The following is a 27,712-nucleotide window of genomic DNA, read 5'->3' on the forward strand; positions in this document are numbered from 1 at the left end:
AGAGAAAATAATTGATTGACCATGCTAGAAAAACAGTGGACAGTCAGGACCACTACCCATATATATTCTTTGTGAAAATTAGAAAAGATATCTCTTATGGAAGATTAGTTCTGTGAGTTTCTGGCTTGAAAAGCAGGTGGTGCTTTTGTATACATTTTTTACAAAAGCATCTCTTCCTCTGGGTAGATCAGTCCTTTGCCAGGGTATGTGGCTTGGCAAGAAGACTGTGGACTGAATTATGGTCTCTACTCCCTCCTTGGCTAAAGGCCATGAGCATTCAATATTCTGCTCATCCATTCATGGTGTTCCTGTGACTGGGAGAAGATAGTTTTGTTTTAGAGGGATGGAAGAATATTGGAAAGACTGCTAAAAATTAACATCTTGTCCTCAGCCTTCAACAATGTAACAATAAAAGGTGTTTGGTTATAAGTCATAGAAACTGACTTTGGTTAATGTAGATAATATTTATTTGAGTAATATATCATTCATAGTATTAAAGAAAAAGCTGAGGAGCCAGCCTTTAAAAGGACACAAACCAGGTGGGTTCTCTTATAGGTTCAGGTAGAAGGAAATCAGGGGAGTTATTTTAACCTAGAGCACTGGCTCTCAGTTATCACTGAGATTCATAATAACCCAGTTAACTTTTATTTTTTATTTTTTCATTTTTTAAAATTTTAGAATTATTTTTTGATTCATTTTACACAAATGGGGTACAATTTTCATTTCTCTGGTTATACATGAAGTAGTGGCACCATTTGTGTAATCATACATGTACATAGGGTAATGATGTTTGTCTCATTCTATTATCTTTCCTTCTCCCTGCCCCCTCTCAATCCCTCATTTTCCTCTACACATCCATCCTTCCTCCAGTCTTCCCTTACCCCACCCCCCTGTTATATATCATCATCCACTTATCAGAGAAGTCAGTGAGTCTTTGGGTTTTGGGGATTGACTTATTTCACTTATCATGATATTCTCCAACTCCATCCATTTACCTGCAAATGCCATCATTTTATTCTTCTTTTTGGCTGAATAATATTCCATTGTGTGTATATACCAAAGTTTCTTTATCCATTCATCTATTGAAGGGCATGTAGGAAGAGAGAGCCTACAGAGTGGGAGAAAATCTCTGCCACATGCACTTCACACAGAGCACTAATCTACAGAATTTATAAAGAACTCAAAAAACTTTACACCAAGAATACACATAACCCAATCAATAAATGGGTTAAGGAAATGAGCAGACACTTCACAGAAGATCTTCAAGCACAACAGACATGTGAAAAAGTGTTCAACATCTCTAGTAATAAGAGAAATGCAAATCAAAACTACCTTAAGATTTCATCTCACTCCAATTAGAATGGCTATTATCAAGAATATAAGCAACAATAGGTATTGGTGAGGATGTAGGGGAAAAGGTACACTCATACATTACTGGTAGGGTTGCAAATTAGTGCAGCCACTCTGGAAAGCAGTGTGGAGATTCCTTAGAAAACTTGGAATGGAACCACCATTTGATCCAGCTATCCCACTCCTTGGCCTATATCTAAAAGACTTAAAATCAGCATACTGGGCAACTTTTAAAAGCCCTGATTCTCAGGTCATACACCATCCAGACCAGAATGTCTTGGGTGGACTCAGGCATCAGTAGATTTTAAAATTCCTCAAGCAAAACGTGTTTCATAATTTCACCTTTGGATGATGAAAGCTCTTATTAAAATTCTGCATTTGGGTTGAGGACAATCTGTTTTTCCTGGTTTGGGTTTTGTACCCACCACCTCTTAGCCAGGAGAGGGAGAGTTGCCCTGAACAATGGTCTACCACACTCTTTGTTAAATGGGTAAGAGTAGGTCCCCGTAGCAAAAGCAGAGGGCTTCAGAGGTTGAGGATACAGAATCAACTCATGTCACCTACAACCACCTTTGCAGTTAAGTAATATGCTAAAAAATAAAAATAATCCTTTTATGAAACTTTCATATTTTACTTCTTTTCATTCTTTTCAATGATTATGATGCAAATAGATGGGCTCCTTTATTTAGAATGATCACAATAGTTACAGTAAACAGTGATACCATATTTTAGATATAATGCATGGATTAGAGTATAAGTCTGTGGCTCTACCTGTGACCTTTCCATGTTATCCTTTGTTTTACAAAAGCATTGCTATGATCCTAGGAGTTGTTTGTAGGTTTGTAACTGAGACAATACAAAAACAGGCAATGTGCCAACTCAGGTCTGATTTGAAAAGCCATCACAGAAAATTTATATACTATTATTTCATGTCTGCATTATATTATTTTACCAAAATTCCTCCAAATATAATTCCTTTATCAAAGAAATATGTGTCCTACAATAGTTGAAAATCATTGAAGGAGAGGGAAAAAAGTGGGTGCTTTTGATGTTCCTCTTCAGGGTTCCATTTGAAGTCTTTCTCCTGGGGATTTGTAAAGTTCCACAGGCACTGGAGAGTCTTATGTGTGGTTGCCCAGCAGGACTCTTCAGCCCTTCTTTGCACCCTCCTAGTTTACACCAGTTGAACATCAAAAAGTCACATTAAATAAACTCTACGTTGCAGATAGGGGAAGGGAGGTCACTAATTTATTATATTCTTAAACACACAATAAGCTGCAATATAAAACCTCTCTAGCTTAAAGTGAGTGTCCCTGGAAGGCCTGCTTTGAGAATGAAAAAAGGAGGCAGAATGTGAGGGATTCTCCAACATAAGGCCTTTTAAGCATGAGGACAAAAGAAGTGCAGGAAGCTTTAGGCCTGGGAGAGCACTTAATCTGTATGAAGGGTTCTGGCTAGGAGAATAAAGGAAAAAGACCTGGGCAGGTTTAAGAATCCCCCGTGTCTCAAATGGCTTCCTAGAACAGCTCACCCTCATTTTATGTGAGTGGAGACCTCTCTAACTGTGGATACTTGTTGTAAGTGTTATCATCACCCAGTTAGAAATCAGAAGACTTCCCAGCTGTCTCCTAAGTGGTAATGATCTTTAGGGCAGGAGTAACTACACAATTGAAGTGACACATAGTCAACTTTTCAGGCAAATGGAGTGTTTTATTTTATCAAGGTTTGACTTCTCTGGAGGTAACAGAGAAATGGAAAGTTATGTGCATACCCTTGTATGTAATGTGACACATACATGACCATAACCTAAAGTAAAATCCCTCTCATTCTTATGCCTAAAAATAATAAATACAAATCAGAATGGAAAAATAACCTTTAAATTACAAGTAACCAAAATTGAATGAAAAGAGGTATAATATTGAGCAATGTACTTTAAAAAGTGCAGATGAGGAAGGAGAAAGAAGATTCTGGTAAGGCATAGTCTAGTCTCCAGTTTCTAATACCTGTTTTTTGTTGATGGAAGACAAAAGAGCTATGATACCGCCGTTCACCAGTGACGAGTTCTGCTCCTTCTAATGTTGAAGATTGAACGCTAGAGAAGCACGCCAAGGCAAGCATATTAAGCAGGTTTTATTTAAAGGTAATAATACAGACTTCTCCCGGCAGGAAGAAGGGGGCATGGCTGATGTTCTAAAATCACCAGAAGTGAGTGCACCCTACATCTTTTATAGGTTAAAGTCTCTTTTGTTCTCCAGTTCTCTGCCCCCTTATCTCTCCTTCCTGCCTACATGACTAGGCCTGGTTTTGCATTAAGTGAAAAGCCATGGGCAGGGGGAGGGCCAAGGTGATTCAGGCAGATAAGGGCCCAGGGGGCATTAATTAGCAGCTCCTGGCTTGCAGTCCTTGATAAAGGCAGGTAAATTTGGTAATCAATGGGCTCTGGAGATCCTTGACATTCCATTCTTCCAGGGGCAGTCTCCAACTTCCAGAGGCAGATGGCTTCATGGCTTCATTTCCTCGGTTTGACCCAATCCCCTATTTCTACACTAACTACCTGTCCTTAATTCTGGCTTCATTTCCCCCCCTTTTGCTTTAGGAACTCCTTACTTCTGTAAGGAAAAGGGGGCGCCGATCGTTCTGGCTGCTTCGAAGCTGGAAGGGGGCAGCGAGGGGCAAGCAGTTTGGAGTTCGCTTTTAAAATCGGGTCAATCGAGGGGTCCAAGTTAGAAGTCCGGTTGGGGAAGAGCAGGTTGTAAAGTCATCTGAGGGTGGGTGCTTCTACGATAGATGATCAAAAAGACATGAGTACTGAAATGAGATTAATATAATATAAATGTTGCAGAATCTGGAACATGCCAATGAATATCATAAAGATGACAGAAGTCAATTCCTCACCAGGGGGTAGAAGAACTGAGAAGTTCTTAACAAGGCCTAGCAAAGGCTGGAGAGAACAAGGCCTTTATTTGGGGACTTTAACATTGTCCAGGTTATCAGGAATGTAAACACAACATTTAGTAGACATCTCTATACTTCTATTACTTAGGGCTAGATAATCATATGAGCAAACATAGATTAAGTCTACCTGTGTAGCTTAGGAAGGTCTGCAGGCCTTAAACTGATTAAAAACTTCTGACTCTGGCAGTTTCTCTTGATAGTTATCAGGCACATTTGCCTAAGAATCTTTCATTTGTAGCTTTCAGTCTTTATTCTAGTGGACTAACACACAAATTTACATCTTTAGTTACACTTAACTATTATTTCTTTTAAATGCCCAAGAATGGCTATATTTTGGTTTTAACTGTTTTGCTGGGTTTTTGTCTAAGATCAAGCTGGTCAAATTGACTTGTTCCTGTCTTGTTAAAGAGTCAGCTGAGTTCCCACAGGGGTCACTTGTAGAGAACTTAAGAGCAGCTTCTTAGCTCCACCAGTGCCATTGACTAGGCAGGGTCTCCTCGATGAGGTGGCTTCCTTTGGAAGCATCAAGGGATGTCTCCCTTTTTCTATGACCCTCCTCTGCAGCAGGTGCACTGACTTTTCATTCTCTAGTGACCTCATCAATCTCCTTGATCAGGAGGTTGTGTGACCTAGAGTTGCAACGCTCCTTAGAGAAGTCCTCTTGTTCCCTGGGTTCAGGCTGACTGAGGGCAAAAGATCCAAATACTGGTCTATCTTGCCCTCTGTATTTAATCTCAATCTCTAAATTTGATCTTAACCATCCAGCAAGCCAGTCTCAACAGTCATAAAGTAAGAGTACTGGACTTTAAGTTTAATGTCTATAACTTTACAGTTATTTACCCCCTTTATCTAACTGGAGTCTGTTTTAGTACTGGAAGTTACCACTATCTGTTCTATAGGTGATGGCTTATTATCATAAGTTACCTAGGTTGTGTGTTCTGGAAGCAGCTACTTCTGCAAAACATTAACAGGTAATAGTTTTATAAAATGAAATTAGCAAGAGTAAAAATACATTCAGCTTTTATAATAGCTATCTTGAATTTTGACTGAGCACCATGTTATATCCCCTATTTGAGATCACAATACTTTTACAACAAGAACCAATCTTTTGACTATAACTTTAAATGAGCTGAAGTCTGACTTATTTTGGAGCTGTTCTAATATTCAGTAAGGTGGGCGGCAGAGCCTTATCTCAGGTAAGGTGTGGCTCTTTACAAATCTTAAGTGTTCTAATTCTGATGTTGATCTTTGCTTCTTTCTTAAATGCCATTTTAAGAAGTTTACATATATTGATTCCTGAGTCTATATGAACACTAGTTAACACAATTTAACATTATATCTAAAACATGAATTAAAGAAAGGCTGAGAGAGCTTCTAACTTTCCTTGTGTGACAAAGTGGCAAAATGCTTTTATGTTTCACAATATTAACCTTTAAACAAATCAGGCTCTAACTTTTAGAAATACATTTACATTTAAGATTCTTTATCTCAGTGTAAAAAGTAACAAATTTTACATATACCCTATTGATAACAGGTCCTATAATAGAACACTAAATGATAGAAATAAATACCCAATGAAATTTATTCTTTATAAGTTTAAAATTACAATTACAGACAAGTTGAGTTTGGAGAATAGCAGCTTGATAAATTTCCTTTTTTAAAAGCTTGTATACCTGGAAAATATGAACACATTTAATATACAGAGAGTGACCATTTCACAATTACCTTGACACTTTTATATTACCAAATTTAGTTTTTAAAGAAAAATTTAGACTCTGTAATGTAGTACAATACTCTAACAATTGTTTAACCATAATTGTATAAATCCCAATTTTAAGACTAATTGTTCTAAAGAATAAAACTTAATAGACACAAAGTTAAGAGTAAATTAGTGTTTCTAAGAAATACTTGTCATTTTACCATATAGATTAAACTTTGTTTTATATCAGAACATTAGTATTTCACCTTAGGAAAAACCTTAAATAGCTTTAGCTGTCTCACATACATACAACCAACTTAGTTACATGCAAACTTGTTGAAACTTGCCCTTTACTTACACAGACTTTCTTAGCACTTACTTAGACCCTCATGTATTTCATCACACAAGCACTTTCTTACCCAGAAACATTTCCTTTTCCCTTTTACTAAATATATTTCCATACCCAGAACCTTTTATTTTCTCTTTCCTATCTGTTGACCCCTTTTTGTTCACATTCTGAAACAACTCTTATGAAATTTCTGAATTTAGATAAATTACTCTATTTTAATAAGATTAAATATTTTGTTATTTATAGTACTCTAATTGAAACACAGTTGAAACTTTTGGACCCTTTGTATATAGAATTGCACTTGTTAGGACATAACTCTTAGTAACCTTGTTTTTAGTTTAGTGATGACACAAAGCAAGTTCAAACCCTTTTATTTACCAACCTATGAAAACACCAATAATGTTTAAGTATGATACCCCATGGAATTTAAGGAGTTAAGAGTACTTGATGTTATTTAACAATTAGCATTTTAACTTTGTAAATTAATCAGATGTCTCTACAAACACATTTGAGTAATCCCATACATGTTAACTCTAATTCACTTATTCTGTAAAAACCAAGATATCAGACAAGTGTCCTGAACAGTATTTGCCATCTCTTTTTTGTGAAGAAAAGTTCTAGAAACAATTGATATTAGACATTTTATTAACATCAATATTTTATTAGCTTGACCACCTAGAGACTTGTGAATTATTTTTAAAGACATTTTACTTTTATTAATTATCCAATTTGAATTGAACCTTTTAAATCATGTGAATTAAAAATATCTGGATCCATTTTTAAATTTTAATTTTAGGAGTGTTCAATTTTGATACAGACAAAATATGACGTCAAACAGCACGACATACACAGAACACAAAATCAAAGGCCTTGTAAGCTTATAGGTGAATGTCCATTGCAGTGTAACAGATGTTCAAAAACTCTAGTTGAATAAAAAAAATAGAACTGATCAAAAAGTCATGAGCTCAAAAATAATGTAGAATTCATAAAAAGACAAGAGTCCTGGAAAAATGATATGGCTGTTAATTACTTTAGGAAAGCACCATAAAATTTACTTTTGCTGGAGTTTAGGTAAGACTCTTTTTACCTTTTTTTCCATCCTTGGGTTTAAGATCTGTCTCCTACTGGAGCCTTTAGGCTTCCTCTATTTACATTTCAATGTAAGCCTTGACTGAGATCTGGAAGGATCTAACAGGTTTTAACAGAAACCTTGTGCCTAGGACATTTTAGCCATTTCTATCAGGACAGGCTTGGATGTCAAAGAAAATTATGAGACCTCATTTTCCATTATTTTTGAGAATGAAGCTACTTTGCTGAGTTCCTCACTGAGATATACCATTGGTTATTGAGCTGCCTATTGCTGCCTATCCGGGGTTTATTTTCCCTTCAGTGACAAACAGGTTAAATCTTGCTTCATAGGTAAGCTGAGGACAGGAACTTGAAGTAAGACCCCTTTTTTATATTCCTGAGACAGAATATTTTCCTATGGTGGCTAATTCCTGTAGTATTGAACCTGTTGATGGCATAATTAAGCTTTATTTTTTTGAGATCTCATAATTCCTACCAGTTAAGAAGTTTAGGAGTTCTGCAATGGCCTTTTGACATTCCTCCTGGTGGAGGCACATAAAGGATGTCCTTTACTTACTGGGGAACAATCAAAGATATTTTATCTCTGAATTTTTCTTAAGTCCTTAGCTAAGGTTTGTCCGGAACAGGTGAAGGCCATCTAAATCCTGAGGCTACACTGTCTAGGTTAGTTGAGACACAGTATCTGGCTCCTCAAAGGCAAACAGAAATTGCTATTCAGAGTCTAGCATAAACAGGAAAAGCCATCTTTTTAAATCTAACTTAGTAAACCAAGCAGCAGTTGGAATCCAAGATAAACGTGTATGGATTAAGAACTACAGGGTGGGGGAAATTCCTGCTTCATTATTCTAAGGTTTTGGACTAGGCAGTTTGCTTTTCAACTCCTAAAATGGATGAATTGCATGGACTATTGCAAGGCATTAAAAGTTTCTGTCATTTTCAATGATCTTTAATAAGTCCTTTTTCTTGTCTTTATGCTCCCTTTTTTTTTTAAAAAATTAAAAATCATAAATTTACATAGGGCAATGTTGCTTGATTCATTGTGTTATTTTTTCCCTCCCTCCCACCCCTCTTTTCCCTCTATACAGTCCTTCCTTCCTCCATTCTTACCACCCTCCTTATCCCTAACCCTAAACCTAACCCTAACCCTAACACTAACCCCTCCTACTCCCCATTATATGTCCTCATCAGCTTATCAGCGAGATCATTTGTACTTTAGTTTTTTGAGAGTGCCTTATCTCACTTAGCATGATATCCTCCAATTTAATCCATTTACCTGCAAATGCCATAAATTTATCATTCTTCATGGCAGAGTAATATTCCATTATATATATATATATATATATATATATATATATATATATATATATGCCACAGTTTCTTAATCCATTCATCAACTGAAGGGCATCTAGGTTGGTTCCACAATCTGGCTATGGTGAATTGAGCAGCTATGAACATCGATGTGGCTGTATCTCTGTAGTATGCTGATTTTAGGTCCTTTGGGTATAGGCCAAGGAGTGGGATAGCTGGGTCAAATGGTGGTTCCATTCCAAGCTTTCTGAGGAATCTCCATACTGCTTTCCAGAGTGGCTGCACTAATTTGCAGCCCCACCAGCAATGTATGAGTGTACCTTTTTCCCCACATCCTCGCCAACACCTATTGTTGCTTGTGTTCTTGATAATCACCATTCTAATTGGGGTGAGATGGAATCTTAGGGTAGTTTTGATTTGCATTTCTCTTATTACTAGAGATGTTGAACATTTTTTCATATATCTGTTGATTGCTTGTACATCTTCTTCTGTGAAGTGTCTGTTCATTTCCTTAGCCCATTTGTTGATTGGATTATTTGTAGTCTTGGTGTAGAGTTTTTTGAGTTCTTTATAGATTCTGGAAATTAGCGCTTTATCTGAAGTATGAGTGGCAAAGATATTCTCCCACTCTGTAGGCTCTCTCTTCACATTACTGATAGTTTCCTTTGCTGAGAGAAAGCTTTTTAGTTTGAATCTTTCCCAGTTGTTGATTCTAGCTTTTATTTCTTGTGCTATGGGAGTCCTGTTAAGGAAGTCTGCTCCTAAGCCAAAAAGTTGAAGGTTTGGGCCTACTTTTTCCTCTATAAGATGCAGGGTCTATGGTCTTATTCTGAGGTCCTTGATCCATTTTGAGTTGAGTTTTGTGCAGAGAGAGAGATAGGGGTTTAGTTTCATTCTATTGCATATGGTTTTCCAGTTTTCCTAGCACCATATGCTGAAGAGGCTATCTTTTCTCCATTGCATATTTTTGGCCCCTTTGTCTAGTATGAGAAAATTGTATTTATTTGGGTTTGTGTCCATGTCCTCTGTTCTGTACCATTGATCTGCTTGTCTATTTTGGTACCAAGACCATGCTGTTTTTGCTACTATTGCTTTGTAATAAGAGTTCAAGATCTGGTATTGCGATACCCCCTGCTTCACTCTTTCTACTGAGGATTGCTTTAGCTATTCTGGGTTTCTTATTCTTCCAGATGAATTTCATGATTGCTTGCTCTATTTCTGTAAGGTCCATCATTGGGATTTTAATTGGAATTGCATTGAATCTGTATAGCACTTTAGGTAGTATGGCCATTTTGACAATATTAATTCGGCCTATCCAAGAACATGGGAGATCTTTCCATCTTCTAAGGTTTTCTTTAATTTCTTTCTTTAGTGTTCTGTAGTTCTCATTGTAGAGGTCTTTCACCTCTTTTGTGAGATTGATTCCCAAGTATTTTATTTTTTTCAATGCTATTGTGAATGGGGTAGTTTTCCTAATTTCTCTTTCTGAAGATTCATCACTTATGTATAAAAATGCGTTGGCTTTATGAGCATTGATCTTGTAACCTGCTACTTTACTGAATTCACTTATGAGTTCTTTTCCATTTAGTCTATTTTTTTTTTTTTTTTTTTTTTTTGGTGGTGCTGGGGATTTGAACCCAGGGCCTTCTGCTTGCGAGGCAAGCACTCTACCAACTGAGCTATATCCCCAGCCCCACTTATGAGTTCTAAGAGTTTTCTGGTGGAATTTCCAGGTTCCTCTAAATATATAATCATGTCATCAGCAATCAGGGATAGTTTGAGTTCCTCTTTTCCAATTCATATCCCTTTAATTTCTTTGGGTTTGTCTAATGCTCTGGCTAGAGTCTCAAGTCGATGTTGAATAGAAGTGGTGAAAGAGGGCATCCCTGCTTTGTTCCAGTTTTTAGGGGGAATGCTTTCAGTATTTCACCATTTAGAATGATATTGGCCATGGGCTTAGTGTAGATGGCCTTTACAATGTTAAGGAATGTTCCCACCACCTTGTTTTTTTCTAGTGATTTGAGCATGAAGGAATGCTGTATTTTATCGAATGCTTTTTCTGCATCTATTGAAATAATCATGTGATTCTTAACTTTTAGTCTATTGATATGGTGAATGACATTTATTGATTTCCTGATGTTGAACCAACCTTGCATCCCTGGGAGGAAACCCACTTGGTCATGGTGCATCATCTTTTAAATATATTTTTGTATGTTATTTGCTAAAATTTTATTGATAATTTTTGCGTCGATGTTCATTAAGGATATTGGTCTGAAATTTTCTTTCCTCGATGTGTCTCTGTCTGGTTTACATATCAGGGTGATATTGGCTTCATAGAATGAGTTTGGGAGGTATCCCTCCTCTTCTTTTTCATGGAATACTTGAAGTATTGGAATGAGCTCTTCCTTAAAGATTTTGTAGAACTCGGCTGAAAACCCATCTGGTCCCGGACTTTTCTTTGTTGGTAGGCTTTTGATGACCTCTTCTATTTCATTGCTTGAAATTTTTTTATTTAAGTTGTGTATGTCCTCCTCGTTCAGTTCAGGTAATTCATATGTCTCTAGAAACTTGTTGATTTCTTCGAGGTTTTCTGTTTTGTTGGAGTATAGATTTTCAAAATAGCTTCTAATTATGTTTTGTATTTCACTCATGTCTGTTGTGGTATTTCCTTGTTCATTCTGAATTTTAGTAATTTGAGTTTTCTCCCTCTTTCTCTTTGTTAGTGTGGCTAAGGGTTTATCAATTTTGTTTATTTTTTCAAAGAACCAACTCTTTATTTTGTTAATTTTTCTGATTGTTTCTTTTGTTTCAATTTCGTTGATTTTGGCTCTGAATTTAACTATTTCCTGTCTTCTACTACTTTTGGTGTTGGTCTGCTCTTCTTTTTCTAGGGCTTTGAGCTGTAGTGTTAAGTCATTTATTTTGATTTCTACTTCTTTTGTTGAATGCACCCCATGAAATAAATCTTCCTTTAAGTACTGCTTTCATAGTGTCCCAGAGATTTTGATATGATATGTCTTTGTTCTCATTTACTTCTAAGAATTTTTAAATTTCCCTCCTGATGTCTTCTGTTATCCATTCATCGTATAATAGTGTATTATTTAATCTCCAAGTATTGGAGAAGTTCCTGTTTTTTATTCTGTCATTTATTTCTAATTTCAATCCATTATGATCTGATAGAGCACAAGGTAGTATCTCTATCTTTATTTGCTAACAGTACCTTTGTGGCATAAAACATGGTCTATTTTAGAGAAGGATCCATGTGCTGCTGAGAAGAAAGTGTATTCGTTCTTTGTTGGATGGTATATTCTATGTAAGTCCGTTAAGTCTAAATTGTTGATTGTGTTATTGAGATCTATGGTTTCTTTATTCAATTTTTGCTTCGACGATCTATCCAGCGGTGAGAGAGGTGTGTTAAAATCACCTAGTATTATTGTTTTGTGGTCTATTTGATTTCTGGAATTGAGAAGGATTTGTTTGACGTACATGGATGAGTCAATGTTTGGGGCATAGATATTTGATTGTTATGTCTTGCTGATTTATGCTTCCCTTAAGCAGTATGTAATGTCCTTCTTTATCCCTTCTGACTAGTTTTGGCTTGAAGTCCACATTATCTGAAATGAGGATGGATACTCCAGCTTTTTTGCTGTGTCCGTGTGCATGGTATGTTTTTTCCCATCCTTTCACCTTTAGTCTATGGGTATCTCTTTCTATGAGATGAGTCTCTTGCTGGCAGCATATTGTTGGATTTTTCTTTTTAATCCAATCTGCCAGTCTATGTCTTTTGATTGATGAGTTCAGGCCATTAACTTTCAGGGTTATTATTGTGATGTGATTTGTATTTCAGTCATTTGACTCATTTTTGTTTTTTTGACATGATTTGGTTTCTCCTTTATTTGGCTATTCCTTTAGGCTAGTTCCTCCCATTGCTGATTTGCATCGTTGTTTTTCATTTCTTCCTCATGGAATATTTTGCTGAGAATGTTCTGTAATGCTGGCTTTCTTTTTGTAAATTCCTTTAGCTTTTGTTTATCATGGAAGGATCTTATTTCATCGTCAAATCTGAAGGTAAGTTTTGCTGGGTATAAGATTCTTGTTTGGCATCCCTTTTCTTTCAGGGCTTGAAAAATGTTGTTCCAGGCCCTTCTAGCTTTTAGGGTCTGGATTAAAAAATCTGCTGATATTCTTATTGGTTTCCCCCTGAATGTAATCAGATTCTTTTCTCTCGCGGCCTTTAAAATTCTGTCTTTATTTTGTATGTTAGGTATTTTCATAATAATGTGCCTTGGTGTGGGTCTGTTGTAATTTTGTATATTTGGAGTCCTATAAGCCTCTTGTACTTGGTTTTCCATTTCATTCTTTAGAGTTGGGAAATTTTCTGATATTATTTCATTGAATAGATTGTTCATTCCTTTGGTTTGTTTCTCTAAGCCTTCCTCAATAATCTTATCCGAATAATTCTTAAATTTGGCCTCTTCATGATATCCCATAATTCTTGTAGATTCTGTTCATGATTTCTTACCATCTTTTCTGTTTGGTCAACTTTGTTTTCACGATTAAATATTTTGTCTTCAATATCTGAGGTTCTTTCTTGCAGGTGTTCTGTCCTATTGGTTATGCTTTCTATGGAGTTTTTCACTTGGTTTATTGTTTCCTTCATTTCAAGGATTTCTGTTTGTTTTTTTTCAGTATCTCTAACTCTTTATTGAAATGATCTCTTTCTTCTCTTACTCTTTTAACTGTTGATTGGTGCGATCATTTAATGCCTGCATTTGCTCTTTCATCTCCTCGTTTACTTCCCTGATTGTTTTAATTATGTACATTCTGAACTCCTTTCTGACATTTCTTCTACTGTGGTGTCATTGAGTTTTATTGATATAGCATCTAGGTTTGTTTGGGACATTTTCTTACCTTATTTTCTCATATTGGTCAGATGTCAGTGGGACTCCGTGCTATTACAGATTTCCTCTATTTGCTTATAGTGTCCCTGTAGATTTCCAGTGTATTATCTCCCAGCCTTCAGTAGCCTGAAGTCTTGGAGTAACTTGATAATGCAGTACTTCCGAAGAAAGCTGTCCCTAGCCTGCTACTGGTCCAGGGCTTGGAGCTGGCTCTGTGTGGAAAGGCTCTCACTCGGGGGGCGTGCTCCGAGAAGCTGGCCATGTTGGAGGAGCCCACCGCTGGAGTGCCCAGGGCTGCCTGGGGAAGACTCTAGCTGCCCTGCCCTGTGGCGGGTGGAACCCGGGGCCTAGGGTTACGCCACGTGCATCCAAAGATGGGGACTGGCAGAGAGCAAATGGCATTCTGATTATTCATGAAGAGAGGCAGAACGCATTTACAATTGGCTGTATTATAATCAGTTCAGCTGCCTAGCACATGGACAGATATATTTTGCATGTATGCTCGAGTGAGTGATTGCTTGTCCTTTAACAGGATTGGATGGACATATCTAGTTACAATTGCTTATGCATGAGACTGCTTATAAATTGAGGGTGTTATTTGAATAAAGGGGAAGCTGCTTCATGAACTTTTTAAGAGTACGTGTCTTTTGTCCCGCCGTTCGGGCCGAACGTGCGAGAAGCGGCTTTCCGTAAGTGGAGCTGCTTGGAGCCGCCGGGCAAGGAAGCTGCAGCCTTTCATAAGAGTGGTGTGACCTGCTTGAAGCAGCCCGTCGGCTAGCAGCAGTGGTTTTCTGCACTGCCCTACTCTAATAAGCTGCCCAAATCCGGGCCTGCTGCCCGGGCCAAGCTTCACCAGGTGGGGGAGACTCACCCCATGGTTCTATTTTAGTCCGAGTCTCTCAATGCCTCCCCTTCTTGAATCCTGGGTTCTGGAGTGACTGGAGATGCAGTCACCCTCTAGTCCGCCATCTTGGATCGCCCCGTGGAAAAAGCCTGTGGCTGGAGGTCTCTGTCTGCCCTGTCCTGGTCCCAAAGTCTGCTTGCGGGTTGTAGGTCTCTGCTCGCTTGGGGACTTGTGGCTGGCTCTGTGTAGAAAGGCTCTCACTGGGCGGTCTGCTCCAAGAAGCTAGCCTGGAAAGGCACTTCCTGCTGGAGGGAGTTGGGCTGCTTGGGGAAGTCACTGCCTGCCCTGTCCTGGTCTCTGAAGCAACCTGTGTGCAGGCTGGAGCTCGCTGTGCACTGGCTCAGGGACTTACAGCTGGTTGTGTGCAGGAAGGCTCTCACTGGGGGTCTGCTCCGAGAAGCTGGAGTATCTGGCCCTGTGGGAAGAGCCCACTGCCAGAGTACTCAGGGCTGCCTGGGGGAGACTCTAGCTGCCCTGCCCTACTGTAATAAGCCATCCGAATCCAGGCTTGCCACCTGGGCCGAGGTTCACCAGGTGGGGGAGACTCACCCTGTGGTTTATTTTAGTCCGAGTCTCTCAATGCCTCCCCTTCTTGAATCCTGTGTTCTGGAGCGACTGGAGATGCAGTCACCCTCTAGTCTGCCATCTTGGATTGCTCCCCCCTTTTCTTTCTTTTTGATGTCTATTAAAAAATGGAAGATGCAAGCTGGAGAAGATCATCTGAGGATTGATCAGGGCCACGTGCCAATTTTTGTAATTTCCTCTAAAGGTTTGGGGCTGACTGAATGATAAATTTATACTTTAAAAGTAGGTGGCCCTTTATGGATTCAGGATTCAGGGTGGTGTGTTTTCTCATTGCTTTCCTAAGTCTCTCCATGAAAATAGTGGAATTTTCCTGAAGGCCCCATAGTTTTTTAGGCATCCTACTCATTATTTGAATCCCATTTAGGATGGTTTCTGGGAACTGCCTGTGCTCTAGATGGTTAATAGCATAATTTTCCAGGTGAACTCAAATACCTGGAATAAGTTTTGAAACATCTCAATATTCATTAGGATCCTCCAAAAGCCTCCTTAAATTTATTTTTGTCTGTCTTAAGTTGGGAGGGTCCCCTCAATTTTCCTCCCTTAGTAGGTGATTCCTCAAGGCTTTCTCCTCTCATGGCAGAGATTATTGATGTCAAGCATGGTAACATATGAAAGGCGCTTTTCATTTCCAATTTAGCAGTATGCAGGCTAGTGGTGAACCTGGCAATACTGTTGAGAGAGAAGCTCCCTTCTGAGTTAGAAGTATTAGGGACATCTCCCTAACTATGAGCTTCCTTCTGGTCCAGAAAAACCCATCTCTTACTACCTGGCTTTGCCAAAGTTATTTCTGGCCTTCTTTGGCAAAGTGCTAGGGTCCTAGTTTGCCCTGTGCTAGAGACCCTGGGAGGATTCAGATTTAAGGGCATTACTGCTTTCCTCCCTGCCACTAAAAACTCCTAATTATGAAAATGATGACAAAAGTAAAAAGTGTGCATTTTTGCCTATCTTTTTGCCCTGTAGACTAAAGGAATCTCCGGAGGGTGAGGGGACATCTGTTGATTGTTATGCATATAATGCCCTTTGCTTGGAGGGTCTCACAGGAGGGGTTTTTAAATGCCTCCCTCTTGCAGCTTAAAGAGAACACAGTGGACACCTTTAAGCACAGAAACAGTAATGGGGAGACTCTAGATGTCTAGACTAGTGAAGGCTAAATATGCGAACAAAGGGAACCTGGGCATTTTCATACTAATCATCCCAGGCCTTAATCCTACAGTTTGAATTCCTAATGTCTGACCGGCAAGGGAAGGGGAGCACCCAGGAGGGAGTGGATGTGCTGGAGAGTGCTGTGTGGCCCATATGGAGGCAAAGGTAATTGGCGCTTTCCCTCAGTGCCATTAGCCTACTGATCACTGTGGATACCCATTAGGGCGGTCAGGAGGGGGAGTCCAGAGAAGAAACCTTTGGGGTCCACCTGAGAGTAGTCTAGGCCAGAAAACCCCACAGTTGTTCCAAACTTTCCTCCTCCTCCATGCATCCTGGGCAGATAGGACTAGGGGCACGGTGTACTGGTGGCAATTGCGCTCCGGGCCTGGACAGAAAAGTAGGAAATGGCTTTGGCAGAGTCCAACATGCCTACAGAGCAGGTGATTGGAACTTGCCTGCGCCGGGAAACCTCTCACCCGAGTCTTGAAGAATGGCGGCTGCACTAACTGTGTTTATGTAGCCGACGGGTGCCCATTTTGCCCTCCAAATATAAAGAGACAGGAAAATGCACCTCAAACACATGTGGGGTGCGTGGAGAAAGAAGCTTACTTACCTCAGTGTAAATCTCGGTGGGACCTCCAAATCTGATACCGCCATTTAATGGTGACGAGTTCTGCTCCTTCTAATGTTGAAGACTGAACACTAGAGAAGCACGCCAAGGCAAGCATATTAAGCAGGTTTTATTTAAAGGTAATAATACAGACTTCTCCCAGCAGGAAGAAGGGGGCCATGGCTGATGTTCTAAAATCACCAGAAGTGAGCGCACCCTACATCTTTTATAGGTTAAAGTCTCTTTTGTTCTCCAGTTCTCTCCCCCCTTATCTCTCCTTCCTGCCTACGTGACTAGGCCTGGTTTTGCATTAAGTGAGAAGCCATGGGCAGGGGGAGGGCCAAGGTGATTCAGGCAGATAAGGGCCCAGGGGGCATTAATTAGCAGCTCCTGGCTTGCAGTCCTTGATAAAGGCAGGTAAATTTGGTAATCAATCTGCTCCGGAGATCCTTGACATTCCATTCTTCCAGGGGTAGTCTCCAACTTCCAGAGGCAGATGGCTTCATGGCTTCATTTCCTGGATTTGACGGGATCCCCTATTTCTATACTAACTACTTGTCCTTAATTCTGGCTTCAGCTACACAATAAAATTCTGAAATATTTTACTTATGATTCAATTTGAAGAGAAGTGGCTATTAAGGTGAGTGGGTAACCTCATGAAAAGTCAGGGAAGGGGGACAAGATAGTGGAGTAGAGAAAGGAATCTAGGCCCAGAAGTTCCTCAGCTCTGGGTTTAGAAAGTGGGAAAGGTGCTCCTCAGTGAGGTGAGTAAAAGAGGAACCTGACTGAAACCCAAGGCTGAACTGTAAAAAGAAGTTTACAAAGACACAGAAAGCCGGTAACATGAGAACCAGAAATAATACTTTAGAGAACACTGAGCTCTGGCCACCAGCAGAGTGGAGCAGGAGAGCACAGATGAAAGAGACACCAGGCCTGCAGTAAAGAAGTTAAAAAACAAAGAAAATTCAACCTGGGCAAACCTGTGGTTTACAGAGGAAGTCTGTTTTTAATAGGTACAGAGTTGGTGGGGTAAGTGGTTCAGTGGAAGCAAGTCCATAGCGGTCCCCTTGGCTGAAAGCCTTCTGTAGGGGCGGTGAGCCCTCCCCCTAGGAGGGGCATGGAAAGTCCTGTATGGCAGGGAACAGTGGCAGGTGAGGAGAATGTTCCCAGGTGTTGAGAGCTGTCTTGGGCAGCTCCAGCAGGGGGTGGGAGTAGGGGAAGGGACACTAGGGATGGGGATTGCGAACTCATAAAGGAAGTGACCAGAGTTGATGGAAAATTTCCCAGAAGGTGCCTTACCCAGAGAGGCTGAAATAAAATTTTACCTGGACCATTCAGCCTCTAGATCCCAAGGGAGAAAAAAAAAAATCTCACAAATAGTTGGAAATCCATTAAAGCTATTGCAAAGACTCTCAGTTCAGCCACACGAGTACATCTGCACTGCAGGGTAGTAAATCATATTCACAGGAGTGAAGGTGAAACCTCTGGAGTCTTAATTCCTAGGCCCTAAAAGTGAATTTTTCTGGAGGTCCCAGAGATCCAGACTCCCAGCAGAGATAGGAAGCTCCAAATCTCAAATACCCACCAACAAAGTTTCAAAATCCACCAAAGTCGAAAAACCAACAACTGGAAACTCCAATCTATGCATCACCCTGGCTGCAGGATAATCCTCCCCAGTCTATCCCACCCAATACTGGGAGATGGAAAGCTGAAAGCTAGGCAGCTAGGTGAGAAACACAAGGACAGTGGTGGAAAACACAGAGCCAAAAATAAAGACTGAAAATCCATCCCTGCTAACAGATTTGACGACTGCAGCAGAAACAACCTTCTGTCTCTTTTTAAGATTTTTTTCCTTTTTTAAATTCCTTTTTTTACTCCATATCACCATTTTTTATTCTTTTTAATTTTTTTCAAGCATAATTTTATTGTCTTATTCTTCACTTTTTTCATTATGCCTGGTTTTGTGTATGTGTGTGTGTGTGGTTGTGTATGCTCTCCCTACATGGGTAGGTTTGAATATATACATATAACTTTACTTCATTAATAGGGTTCTTCTGCATGTGTTCATTATTTAACCTTGATTAGAATTAGATGGAACACAGTTACATGAGGGTTTGAGTTGTTTCGATCTTACATTTGCTTTTTGTTCATACCTAGGTTCTGGGCCCTCCTAACTCCCCTTCTTCACTCTCTTCCCCCAGTAACAGCCAACATTTCCTCTTCCCTCCTCTGCTTTCTCTGGTTTTCATTCCTTTCCAGTTAACTTATTTTTCCTTTTTCTTTGCCACTGACACCTGCTCCCTCTCTCTTGCCTCCCCTCTGATTACCTTTTCAAACACTGCAAATTTTTCTCTTGCCTTCTTCCCCTATTTTCTCTTACTTAAGAAATTGTAATCCCACTAAAAGAAATTATATGGATCATGTAAATCCTACCCCATTCAAGTTGTCATGTTTATTAATACAGTGTCTACACAGCAGACACCTGCCATTGAATGCTGATCTAGTTGAGTTTTTTATTGTTGGTACTGTTGTTAATGCTGACCTCACCAATTCAATAGAGGTAGCGATTAGTATTTTAGATGGCAAAGTAGATAATGGACATTTATCTTATGGCTGTTCATCTGTTGCTAATGTTAGTGCCAAACCTGGTTCCCCACTCTCTCCAAGAGGGGCTGGAAAGAAGTTGGGACACTTCAAGATCACAGAGTAGGGAGCCTGATGCTGAGAAATACATTTCAACCAAGGAACAATAAATCTCATTCCACACACAACCTAGTGCCACCTGAGTCTTAACATTATTTCAATTATATGGAATAATTCCAATAATTCCATTATTCCAATAAAATCCCCGAAATAGCACCCAGCACCTAAGGAGGAGCAATCAGAGAGGGACCTCAGGTCCCACTCCTTGATATCTACTAATATATCAAAAGCAAAGAGAAGTCTCAGAACAAATAAGATAATTATACACAAAAGACACACATAAAAAAGAGGAAGGGAAATTCATCTCAATTCATGCACAAGCCCAGGATCTCTGAAAATATGAGGAAACAAGAAAACAAATCTTCCCCCCAAATTCATAACCCCCAACAAAGGAACCCACTGATACTGAAGTAGGTGAAATCCAGATAAAAATTATTTAAAAAACTGATGATTAAAATGTCCAATAAACTAAAAGATCAAAGGAATGAATTAAGAGAGCAAATGCAGGCAATGACAGACCACTTTTTTTTTTTAATCAGTGAGTTTTAATGATCTCAAATAGAATAATAGTACATTATAACTTGATTTGTAAGCCTGCTTTTGGAAGGGTATATAAAGTATTTTTTAAAATTTATTTTAATTAAAAATCATAAATTTACATAGGGCAATGTTGTTTGATTCATTCTGTTATTTTTTTCCCCTTCCCCCCACACCTCCCACCTCTCTTTTCCCTCTATACAGTCCTTCCTTCCTCCATTCTTACCACCCTCCTTATCCCTAACCCTAAACCTAACCCTAACCCTAACCCTAACACTAACCCCTCCTACACCCCCTTATATGTCCTCATCCGCTTATCAGTGAGATCATTCGTCCTTTAGTTTTTTGAGATTGGCTTATCACACTTAGCATGATATCCTCCAATTTCATCCATTTGCCTGCAAATGCCATAATTTTATCATTCTTCATGTCTGAGTAATATTCCATTGTATATATATATGCCACAGTTTCTTTATCCATTCATCAACTGAAGGGCATCTAGGTTGGTTCCACAATCTGGCTATAGTGAATTGAGCAGCTATGAACATTGATGTGGCTGTATCTCTGTAGTATGCTGATTTTGTCCTTTGGGTATAGGCCGAGGAGTGGGATAGCTGGGTCAAATGGTGGTTCCAGTCCAAGCTTTCTGAGGAATCTCCATACTGCTTTCCAGAGTGGCTGCACTAGTTTGTAACCCCACCAGCAATGTATGAGTGTACCTTTTTACCCACATCCTTGGCAACACCTATTGTTCCTTGTGTTCTTGATAATCGCCATTCTAATTGGGGTGATATGAAATCTTAGGGTAGTTTTGATATGCATTTCTCTTATTACTAGAGATGTTGAACATTTTTTCATATATCTGTTGATTGCTTGTACATCTTCTTCTGTGAAGTGTCTGTTCATTTCCTTAGCCCATTTGTTGATTGGATTATTTGTATTCTTGGTGTAGAGTTTTTTGAGTTCTTTATAGATTCTGGAGATTAGTGCTCTATCTGAAGTATGAGTGGCAAAGATATTCTCCCACTCTGTAGGCTCTCTCTTCATATTACTGATAGTTTCCTTTGCTGAGAGAAAGCTTTTTAGTTTGAATCTATCCCAGTGGTTGATTCTAGCTTTTATTTCTTGTGCTATGGGAGTCCTGTTAAGGAAGTTTGATCCTAAGCCAACAAGTTGAAGGTTTGGACCTACTTTTTCTTCTATAAGATGCAGGGTCTCTGGTCTGATCCCGAGGTCCTTGATCCATTTTGAGTTGAGTTTTGTGCAGGGTGAGACAGACCACTTTGATTAAAAAAAAAAAAAAAAAAAATAGAAAGCTTGAAAAGGAACCAGTCATAAATCCTAGAAATTAAAGACACCATTAAATTAAAATTTCCCTTGAAAGCATCACTAACATATTAGATTGTGTAGAAAGTAGAACTTTAGCCCTTGAAGATAGAACTTCAGACCTTGAAGACAGGATATATAAACTTGAGTACACAGAATGCATTAAAAGGAAAAATGATAGAACCTGATGGGAATATATGAGAACTCTGGGGCAACATCAAGAGATCACACTTGTGAATCACTGGGATAGAGAAGAACATAGAGATACAAGCTAAAGTATTAAGAACACTTTTAATGAAATAGTCACAGAAAACTTCCCCCATTTCAGAAATGAGATAGACATGCTCGTGTAGGGTATATTCAGGACCCCAAATACCTGTGATCAGAAGAGAAGTTCTCCAAGATACATCATCAAAATACCTAACATAGAAAATAAGGAAAGAATATTAAAAGCTGCAAGAGATAAATATAGTCACATTTAGATGTAAGCCAATTAGGCTTATGTCTGATTTCTCAATTCAGAATCTAAAATCAAGGAGGGCCTGGAATGAGATATTCCAAGTACTAAAAGAAACTAACTGTCAGCCAAGTTTACTATACCCAGCAAAGCTCAGTTTCAAATTTGAGGGGGAAATAAAAACTTTCCATGACAAGAATAAATTAAAAGAATTCATGACCAAAAAGCTAGTACTACAAAGAATAGTCAAAAATAAACTCCATAAAGAGGAACTGAAAAACAAATCTCAAAGCTACCAAATAGAGTAAGATCAATTGAAAAATAATCTACTACATGAGAATCAAGACATTATTAAATACAGCAAAAAATCAAAATGGTGGGACACCACAAACACATAGCCATACTAACAATGAATGTTAATGGTCTCAACTCCCCAACTAAAAGACACAGATTAGCAGAATGGATCAAAAAACTTGATCTAACTGTATATTGTTTACAAGAGACTTACAGGTAAAGACACCCACAGGCTGAAGATATAAGGATGGAAAAATATATTTCATGCAAACAGGCTCTGAAAACAAGCAGGAGTGGGATTCTCATATCTGACAAAACAAATTTCAAGCAAAAGTTAATCAGAAGAGACAAAGAAGGCCACTATATCCTGGTAAGGGAATAATCCAACAAGAAGATTTAAAGATAATATTTGTACCTCAAATAACAGCACACCCAACTACATATACATATGTATACATACATATATTTATATATATTTTATATATATATATTTTTTATATATATATATAAAATATATAAATTTTATTTATAAATATATAAATATATGTATATATATATGTATATATACTCCATGACATTATATCTCAGGTAGACTCCAACATAATAATACCGGATAATTCAATATAGCCTTATCACCAACAGATCAAAACAAAAATTAATAAAACATTTCCAACCTAAATAAAACTATAAATCAAATGGACGTAACAGTCATCTACAGAATATTTCACACCAATTCAGCTGAATTTGCCTTCTTCTTAGCAGCTTATGGAACTTTTTTCAAAATATAACATATTCTAGGTCACAAAGTAAACCTTAACAAATACAAAAAAAGTTATGACCCTATGCATCTTATGTAATCATAATGGAATGAAACTAGAACAGTAAGAAAAATAATTGAAATCATGTAAACACATGGAGATTGAACAAATATTCTCCTAAATGAAGAATGGATTAAAGAAGAAATGAGAATAGAAATCAAGAAATTTTTAGAAATGAATGAGAATAGAGATATAATGTATAAAAATTTCTGGGACAGTATGCAATCTGTTCTAAAAGGAAAACTTATGCACTGAGTGCCTACATTAAAAAAATAGAGAGATTCCCAAATAGGTAAGCTTATATTTCACCTTAAGACCTTAGAAAAAGAACAAACTAATTCCAGTATCAGTATAAAATAGGAATTAAGATCAGAGGCAAAATTAATGAAATTGAGAATTTAAAAGAAAGAATACACAGGATCAATGCAAAGAAGAGTTGGTTCTTCATAGAGATAAATAGGATGTCTATACCCCTAGCCAAAGTAACCAAAAGAAAGAAAGAGACAATCAAAATCTATAAAATTAGAAATTAAAAAGGAAATATCACCATAGACCCCTTTGAAATCCAGAGGATACTCAGAAACTATTATGAAAATTTATATTCCAATGAACAGGAAAATCTAGAAGACATAGATCAATTTTTAGTCGCATAAGACCTGCCTAAATCCAACCATCAAGATATAGAAAACCTAATCAGATCAATATCAAGTAATGAAATTGAAACAGCCATTAAAATCTCCCCAAAAGGAAAAGCCCAGGACCAGGTGGATTCTCAGCTGAGTTCTACCACACCTTTAAAGATGAATCAGTACCAGTTTTTCTCAAATTATTCCATGAAATTGGAATGGAGGGAACAAAATATATTCAAAATATATTCTATGAAACCAATATAACCCTGATACCAAAACCAGAGAAAGAAGCATCAGAGAAAGAAGACTACAGATCAGTATCCCTGATAAACATAAGTGCAAAAATCTTTAATTAAATATTAGCTGACAGTATTCAAAAACACATCAAGAAAGTAACACACCATGATCAAGTGCATTTCATTTCTGGGATGCAAGTTTGGTTCAATATATGCAAATCAATAAATGTAATTCACCACTTTAACAAAATTAAGGACAAGAATCACATGATCATCTCAACAGATGCAGAAAAGGCCTTTGATCAAATCCATCAACCATTCATGTTAAAAATGCTAGAGAAGCTAGGGATGGAAGGAACTTACCTCAACATCATAAAGGCTACTTATGACAAACCCAAAGCCAGCATCATACTGAATGAAAAAAAAAAACAACAAAAAAATTTCCTCTAAAATTAGGATCAAGAAAAGGCTGTCCACTCTTACCACTCTTATTCAATAGAATCCTTGAAATATTAGCTAGAGCAATCAGGCAAGATAAGGAAATCAAAGGGATACAAATAGGAAAAGAAGCCAAACTATTCTTTTTGCTAATGACATGATCCTATAGAACACCCACAAAAGTCCATCACGAGTTTAGCAAAGCAGCAGGATACAAGAATATCCATACATCAATAGCTTTCCCTCCTATACTCAAAAGTGATTCAGCTGAGGAAGAAATCAGGAAAACCATCCCATTCTATTCACAATAACCTCAAAAATAAAATAAAATAATGAACTTGGAAATTAATCTAACCAAGGAGGTAAAAGACCTCTACAATGAAAATTATAGGACACTGAAAAAAGAAATTGAAGAACTTAGAAGATGAAAAGACCTCCTATGTTCTTGGATAGGTAGAAGTAGTACTGTGAAAATGGCCATACTACCAAAGCAAAATATAGATTCAATGCAATCCCAATGACATTCCTCACAGAATTAGGGAAAAAAATCCTTAAATTCATTTGGAAGAATAAGAGATGCAGAACCACCAAAACCACCAAAGCATTACTGAGCAAGAAAAGAAAGAGACAGGAGGCATCACAGTACCTGATCTGAGATTACTCTACAGAGCTATAGTAACAACAACAGCTTGGTATCAGCATCAAAATAAATATGAAGTGCACCAGAACAGAACAGAAGACATGGAGACAAACCAATGTACTTGCAGCCATCTGATACTTGACAAAGATGCCAAAAATATATTTTGGAGAAAATACAGCCTTTTGAGCATATGTTTCTGGGGAAATTGGGTAGCTATATGGAGAAAAATAAAACTAGATCCCTCTCTCTCATCCTGCACAAAAGTCAAATTAAAATGGATCAAAGACTTAGGGATTTAATCAGAAATCTTCCAAATGACAGAAGAAAACATAGAGTCAAAACTTCTCCATTTTGGTGCTTGTAACACCATCTCCAAAGTACAAGAAAGAAAACCAAAAATCAGTAAGAGGAATGCCATAGAATTCAAAAGCTTCTGCACAGCAAAGGAAATGGTTTAGAATGTGAAGAGAGAGCTTACAGAATGGAAGAAAATCTTGGCCAGCTATTCCTCTGATTGGAATTAATATCCAGAATACATAAAAAACTCAAAAAACTTAACACCAAAACACAACCCAATCAATAAATAGGGAAAGAACTAAATAGAAAGTTCTAAAAAAAAAAGGAAGCACAGATAGTCAACCAATATATGCAAAAATTTGCAACATCTCTAGCAATCAGGGAAATGCAAATCAAAACTACACTAGTTTTCATCTCACTCCAGTTAGTTAATAATGACAATGATCAAGAATACAAACAATAATTGCTAGAGAGGATATGGGGAAAAATATACACTTGTGCATTTTTGGTGGAACTGTATATTAGTACAACCACCCTGGAAAGCATATGGAGATTCCTCAAAAATCTAGGGATGGAACCACCATATGACGCAGCTATTCCACTCATTGATATTTTCCCCAAAGGACTAAAATCATCATACTATAGTGATACAGCCATCTCAATGTTTATAGCAGCATAATTCACAATAGCCCATAAATAGATGAATGGATTAAGAAATTGTGGTACATATACATGGCAGAGTTCTACTCAGCCTTAAAGAAGAATGAAATTATGGCACTTGCTGGTAAATGAATAGAAATTGACAGCTAAGTCAATAGAATTTTCATGCTAAGTGAAATAATGCAGAATTAGAAACTCAAAGGCCAAATGTTTTCTCTCATATGTGAAAGTGAAAGTAAAATAAAGGAAAGGAGGGGGAAAGATAGGACATCATAAATATAAAGGGAAAACTAGTAGCATAGAAGAAGGAGATTGAGAGGTAGAGTGGAGTGATGGGAAAGGGGGGCAATATGGAGTAAATTCTTTAAAAATCCAAGTTACGTGCATATGTAAATATACCACAGGAAATTTCACCTTTATTTATAAGTAAAAAGAAATAATCAAATATGAATAAATTGATGAGTGAATGGAAGTCTAGCCATGTAGAGGGAGGAGAATAGGCAAGGTGAGAGAAGACAGGAAGGGAAAAGGGGATAAAGCAGGGATCGTGTACTGAAATCTAATTCCATGCATGTATGATTTTGTTGGAATGAACCTAATACTATGTATAACTGTAAAGCTCTAATAAAAAAGCAAAGAAAAGGAAACACAGGAGAAAATATATGAAATTAAAATGACCAAAAACAATTTTTTAAAATTTATTTTTATTGTAAACAAATGGGATACATGTTGTTTCAGTTTGTACATGGAGTAACAGCATACCATTTGCATATTCATATATTTACATAGAGTAATGATGTTTGATTCATTCCGTTATTTTTTCCTTCTCCCCCACCGCACCCACCTCTCTTTTCCCTCTATACAGTCCCTCCTTCCTCCATTCTTGACCCCCTCCCACCCTCCATTAAGTGTCATCATCCACTTATCAGTGAGATCATTCCTCTTTTGGATTTTTGAGATTGGCTTATCTCACTTAACATGATATTCTCCAATTTCATCCATTTACCTGCAAATGCCATAATTTTATTATTCATTATAGCTGAGTAATATTCCATTGTATATATATATACCACAGTTTCTTTATCCATTCATCAATTGAAGGGCACCTAGGTTGGTTCCATAGTTTGGCTATTGTGAATTGAGCCGCTATGAACATTGATGTGGCTGTATCTCTGTAGTATGCTGATTTTAAGTCCTTTGGGTATAGGCCGAGGAGTGGGATAGCTGGGTCAAATGGTAGGTCCATTCCAAGTTTTCTAAGGAATCTCCACACTGCTTTCCAGAGTGGCTGCACTAATTTGCAGTCCCACCAGCAAGGTATGAGTATACCTTTTTCCCCACATCCTCTCCAACACCTATTGTTGCTTGTATTCTTGATAATCACCATTCTAATGGGGGTGAGATGGAATCTTAGGGTAGTTTTGATTTGCATTTCTCTTATTACTAAAGATGTTGAACATTTTTTCATATATCTGTTGATTGCTTATACATCTTCTTCTGTGAAGTGTCTGTTCATTTCCTTAGCCCATTTGTTGATTGGATTATTTGTATTCTTGGTGTAGAGTTTTTTGAGTTCTTTATAGATTCTGGAGATTAGCGCTCTATCTGAAGTATGAGTGGCAAAGATATTCTCCCACTCTGTGGGCTCTCTCTTCACATTGCTGATAGTTTCCTTTGCTGAGAGAAAGCTTTTTAGTTTGAATCTATCCCAGTTATTGATTCTTGCTTTTATTTCTTGTGCTATGGGAGTCCTGTTAAGGAAGTCTGATTCTAAGCCAACAAGG

The 27,712-nt window shown here is 37.9% G+C and overlaps 2 long non-coding RNA genes across 2 annotated transcripts in view; one reads left to right on the plus strand and one right to left on the minus strand.

Annotated features, from left to right (window-relative positions):
- Positions 1-3,390: 3,390 nt before the first annotated feature.
- Positions 3,391-27,712, plus strand: part of LOC306668567 — a 135,428-nt gene continuing 111,106 nt past the window's right edge. The window contains exon 1 of the long non-coding RNA XR_013765904.1: positions 3,391-4,054. This is a non-coding gene — a long non-coding RNA (uncharacterized lncRNA). The remainder of the gene's footprint in view (positions 4,055-27,712) is intronic.
- LOC306668565 overlaps positions 6,160-27,712 on the minus strand; it is a 133,953-nt gene continuing 112,400 nt past the window's right edge. The window contains exon 2 of the long non-coding RNA XR_013765902.1: positions 6,160-6,679. This is a non-coding gene — a long non-coding RNA (uncharacterized lncRNA). The remainder of the gene's footprint in view (positions 6,680-27,712) is intronic.

Source organism: Sciurus vulgaris (assembly GCF_902686455.1).
Source record: "Sciurus vulgaris genome assembly, chromosome: 8".
Taxonomy (NCBI): domain Eukaryota; kingdom Metazoa; phylum Chordata; class Mammalia; order Rodentia; family Sciuridae; genus Sciurus; species Sciurus vulgaris.